This window comes from Equus quagga, chromosome 15 (assembly GCF_021613505.1).
Source record: "Equus quagga isolate Etosha38 chromosome 15, UCLA_HA_Equagga_1.0, whole genome shotgun sequence".
Lineage (NCBI taxonomy): Eukaryota > Metazoa > Chordata > Mammalia > Perissodactyla > Equidae > Equus > Equus quagga.
The window spans coordinates 62253911-62259910 of NC_060281.1; positions in this window are offsets into that span (position 1 = coordinate 62253911).

A 6000-nucleotide genomic window follows, 5' to 3' on the forward strand; every position below is an offset into this window, starting at 1 on the left:
CTGTCCTAATGACTTAAGTGGTCATCCGCATCCATGTAAAATTTATATATTAGAGATAGGATTAGGAAGGAATGGATTAATTCATTCTTCATCACCCTCAGGCTTAAGGTACTGGTTCTCTTCAGGCTGAATGCCATGGTTTGCCCCATACAGTAGCCATAGGCAGCAAATGTGGACTCATACAGCTGTCCAAGATGGTTCCCGATGGAGAAGTGAATTTAGATCCATCCTTGAAAAAGAGAAAGGCACAAGGAAGATGAGAACTTCAGCTCACAAGCCAGTTAAGCAAGCAGGCTTGGTGAGCCGAGGAGGTGAAAGAAAGATTTCTTGGACTCTCAAGGTCTGGTAGTATTGCTCCTTTATTCAGAGAATAGTGTGGGGACAGGGCCCATGGGCAGTGAAGAGCTGCAAGCATGGAGACAGGACCTATGGGCCAGACTTTATCAATAGGTCTTGGTTTTATAATATTGGATAGGGAAGTATTCCCAGCCAGACATTTCAAAACATACTCAGGCAAAGTTGATATAACCTCCTTATATAAAATCAGCTCAAGCATTCCAATATTTATAATCTTATCAACACTTATACTTTTATATTTCATCAATTCAACTATAACCTGAGTTAGAGTCTTAAGCCTAGTCATTATTTTCTTGTGCATGTGTTTCCTTTTTAATTTGGCCTTTTCATTAGTACCAATAAGAATTATGATGAGAACTCACACAAACTTTTCCCCCCAATTTAGAAGTTTTCCTGATTTAAACAATCCATTGTCTGGCCACATTGATGAGCAGGATCTCAACAGTGACTCAGCCAACAAGTTTAACCATGGATACAAGAAACATCCCCAAAATAGATTCAGAAAGTTCACTCCCAAAAATAGTCTAAGAAAGTGAAGGCCTTCATTGCACAGCAAGCAACTAAGGTTGAGATGACGAAAGCCCCTTAATGAAAGCAGTTGGGACCCCTTATGACAAACTCCCCTGAGAGCCGACACAGCCGAACAAAGAGAGTGTCCCAGAACCCCAATCTACTCGACTGGCTGCCAAGATGTGTGCCAGTACATGCATCCTCCAATGGCGGAGATGAGAAAGGTCACAAAGCCAAGCTCTCAAGACATAAAACAAGACAAAAGGCCCAGACAACAGGCTTATAGAGATGCCTGTGTTTTATGACAAACAACAAAAAGACAGAGACAAGGAAAAGTACTGTCTCTGAGAGGAAAAGGATCTAGAACCAATGAGTACTGTAGGGGAGAAAGACATTTCCTCTACCTTCTCTGGGTTCGTCTGGCCAGAGAACAAATTAAATTCACATGAGACAGAATAACAGGAGAAAATTTAAAAAAGCTTTATAACATGTATGCATGGGAGAGGTTCAGGCAAGCTGAGCAACTCCCCAAAATGGCTGAAGCCCCCACCTTAAATAATCTCAGCTAACGACAAAGGAGGATGTTGGGGGTGGGGGGAGTCAGTTACAGGAGGTTACCATAAACAGGAATAAGATTATTATGCAGATTTAAGTCCTTGCCTTTGGCATTGATTAAGAGTTTCTAGAGAGAAGGTCATCCCCTTTCTTCTTCCTGGTACAGAGAGGGAGGCACCTTTACAGATAGAGATTTACGTTACAAATGTAAATGTCTCCTAACAAAGGGCAAGCAAGTTCCACCCCTCATAGCCTCCTTCCCTGTCCCAGTTTATCCAAAGCAATCAGCCCAATAATCCTCATGCCAAAGAGACATATCTTGGCGTGGCCAAGACCAGTCCCCCACAGTACTCAATGAAATCCTAGAGTCACTGAATCCAAGAAGCTAGCCTCACCAACATTTTCTCCTGCTAATTTAAATTTAGAAAAGCAAAAAAACCCTCACCACTCTTGCTTCCATTGGACCCTGCAGGCAGAGATCCGGGAGACTGATGTGGTAAGAACTCTTACCTCTTGCTGCCTCTCATCAGGGGTCCAGGATCTCTCGGTCGCAGCAGTCCAGGAGTGAGCAGTGTCCAGCCAGTGAAATTTTATCCCATCCAAGTCACCAAACTGTAGGGGAGGAAGACATTTCCTCTACATGTTCTGGGTCCTCCTGGCTGGACAACAAATTAAATTCACATGAGACAGAATAACAGGAGAAAATTAAACAAAGCTTTATAACATGTACACATGGGAGAGGCTCAGACAAACTGAGAAACTCACCAAAATGGTGGAAGCTCTCCCTTTAAATACCATCCTCAGCTAAAGACAAAGGAGGATGTTGAGGGTGGGAGAGTCGGTTATGGGAGATCACCAGAAAAGCACAGTAAACAAGACTAAGATTATCATGTAGATTTAAATCCTTGCCTTCTGCAAGATAAGAGTTTCTAGAGATTAGGTCACCCCCCTTCTTCCTGGTACAGAGAGGGAGACACCTTCACAGATGGAGATTTCCCTTACAAATGTAAATGTCTCTTACAAAGGGTAACTTCTGCTTCTCAGAGTTTCTCTCCTGTCTGCAGTTTTTTAAAAAGTAACCAGCCCAAAATAATCCTCATGCCAAACAGACATATCTTGGGTTGGCCAACTCCAGCCCCCCACACTAATAAAGTAGCTAGCTCCTCCTGGAGAGATCTTAGCATTAAAAATAAGGCAAAAGTCATAGTGTAGCTCTTGTGGTGAGGCTTGGTCTAGTTCAGGGAGGTTGGTGATGGCATCTCCTTAACATAGCAAAAGGAAAAATAACAATTTGTGAAAACAGTTAAATGCTTCCAAAGCCACCCTTGAGTTCCTCAGGGCAACTAGTCAATGACACTAACATGGATTATGTGAGGCAAAAGTTGGTATAAACTTGGAAATAATGATATTTGGTTGCCTATGGAACCATTGTTTCATGTAATTCTCAGGAGTTAAACTTAAATTCCCGTCAACGTGGAGAAGAACCCGTACTGTTCAGAAAGTGATTTGAGCTTAGTAGCCACAGTTGCAAATATGTGTCTGAGCTTCCGGGTTTCCGGCTTCTTTGTCCTCCTTTTATGAAGCTTGTTCAGTAATTCATGGATCATTGAGAACACAACTTGCTCTTTAGCTTCTTGGCCCAAAGTTCGGGTCTCTAGACCCACCACTGCTTTTTAGGTTTCATTGTGGAGTTTACGCTAGTGTAATCCATGGCATGGTTAGTGGGCGTCATGGTGAACACCAAAAGATTCTGAATGAGGTGGGAGCCAGGCCAAACAACCATTCTGACTTTCAGATGCTTACACAAACATCATTGGTCTAGAATCAAACTGACTGGAAACCCTACATGAAGATGAGACTTCTCCTTTCCAGTCTTTCAGAAACAGCAGTATAGACCACCTCAGAGGATTTCAATGCTGCTAATTTTGACCTCAGAAGAAATCTGTGTTTTCGAAGCTTCAAGTGATCCCTGAACACCAGAATTTTAGGTAAGCCATAGTGCTCCTTCCCAAAGCTTCTGCCGCACCACGAACATGGAACGGGGCCTATAGATCAATTCCCAGTACGGTAAAGGAAATAATGTCTGCTTTTGACAAAAGGCATCTCAACCTCCAGTAACCTTGCTCTTTTAATCGGTTTCTTGCACAACCAAATTATAGGGCAACAAAGAATCTGAATAGCCTTGTGAAGTATTCTGAAGTAACACAGGGCCTGTTACTTAAGAACAGTAAGAACAACTATTTTAGACTTACCTAATGGGAGTGTGAGTCTCATTCAACACGCGGAGCTGTGCCTGCCCTCCACATAAGACACAGGCCCCAACTCTGCAGAGCGGTCACCTCAGGACCTCAGCCTCCTATCCCCAACCCTAACCTGATGGCATATTTTTGTCTTTTGTTTAAGAAGATTCTCGTTGGTTTTTTTTGTTTTTAAGAATTCTTTTGGAATGTCTTCCCTAATCAAACTGGTGATAGACTTGGGTCAGAATCAGACAAGGCTTGGTGTAGAGAGAACCTAGTGATTATTTTGTCAAGAGAGAGGCGCACAGACACAGAGCTGGCCGGAATGCAGTCAGCAAATGGCCCGAGGTGGACGGCGGGCTGCAGAAACACAGATCTGGGCCTTCATCTCTTCATACTACTTCTGGTCAGGTGAGAGATGCAGACCGAGAAGGGGACCTCTCTGTGGTTCAGAAAAAGAAGACTGACTCCCTCTGGCATTGCACCTGTAGGGGGTCAGCTGTTTGTCTACAGTGGCCCCACAAATGATCTAACCGTTCGAACCCAGAGTGGAGACTTCATCACTGTTACCTCGGGTCCAATCCGACGTCACCATAACTCGGCACAGCACAGATACAACGCTACTGAGAAAGACTTGTGACTAAAAGAATACATTTTTTAAATGAGGCGTGCCGGTAGGGGAGTAGGTTAAAACATCATACAGCTGTTTTAGAAAGTTAATAGCAAGTTTTTGTTTTGGTCTGTTTGTTTGCTTGTTTTCCAAAAGGATGGAAGCAAGATTCACTGGGGTCGTCAGAGGGCAGGTGAACAATGAGTGTAATATGTATTTCCAAGTCTGCTGCGTGATGCAGACAAATGCGCCCAATTTTTACAAAGACTTATTGGAGCAGAGAGTGATAAAAATTATTGTCACACAGAAATACAGTGTCACAGAAATTGATAGGACCAGGCATAAGGGCATGCAGTTATGTGTGTTTGTACATCTAATGCATGAACTGGAAGATCAAAGGTGAAGCCGTGTTCCCCCACCCAGGAACCGCCGGCCGCCAGAGCCTGCGGGGACTTACTCTCAGCTTCTTCCCGCAGAGCTCTGTGTTCTTGTGGGCACAGCTCTAAAAATATTTACGTGTTTCTGAAAAATGTTAACAGTTCAGTTCAGGGGCAAACTTATAGACCCATGCAGTCTAAAATAAAAGGATTTTCTACCAATATAAGCAGCTTAGTATTCCTACCATTATTGTCAAGTACTTGTTTCTGAAAAGTAAATAAGATCAGAATTAAGAGCTGGTGATCAAAGGGAAACAGCATTATTTATAGTTTCCTACAATAGCACGGGCTGGAAGCCCTATTATTGCTGCTCAGAAATGAAGACCATACGGTTAGAGATGGTTTCTTTGATCATTTCGCTAAAGCAATCCCGTTGTCAGTGGACAGCTTCCCAGAAGACAATGTGAACCAGCCCAGAGAACACATCACAAAAGGACATTCAGTATGGTTTTGCTCTGAACAGACTTCAAAAAGTCTTGCTAACAAACGTTTCTGACTCTGCTGGGCTCTGGGTATGAATAAGTCGGGCATGGGCGGTGCCCGGCCAAGGCGCTCATGTTTCTCTGTGGCCAGCTTCAGGTTAGGGCATCAGCAAAGGGCACATCAAAAGCTTCTGTCGGGTTTCCCCTTGAAGAAATATATAAACTGCGAGAAACCGAGAAAACCTCACAGTTGAAACACACCAGGACTACCCCATCCTGCGCTGTTCAGATCTAGTGAACTGCTTCACCTCCACCCAGCCTCCTGAAGCTGGCCCCACATTCACAGCGCTTGTGGAGCAGAAGGAGAGGCAGTCACTAGTGTCTACTCGGAATGTCAGCTTTGTCCCAGGAAGCGCTGAAGGAGCCGTCTCTTACTCCTCCATATGTAGCCTGTCACCTGCGTGGGGGCCTCTAGTGATCTAGCAGCTTCCCCCTACTAATGTATGGCCAGATTCTGAGTGGAAAGCCACAGGGGCAAGTCTTCAGGAGGCTGTGGCGACACTGGAGGTCCTATGTCTATGTGCGTTGGGGTTTATGGGTGCCTCTTTCAATTGTACCCCAAAGCCAATTCTAAATGAAGCGTGATCCAGCCACACCAAAAGGAAGCCATTATTGATACTTCTTACGGGTTGAATTGTGTCCCCTCAGAAAAATATGTTGAGGGCCCGGCCTGGTTGCACAGTGGTTAAGTTCGCACATTCTGCTTCGGCAGCCTGGGGTTCGCCAGTTCAGATCCCGGGGGCGGACATGGCACCACTTGTCAAGCTATGCTGTAGTAGGTGTCCCACATATAAAATAGAGGAAGATGG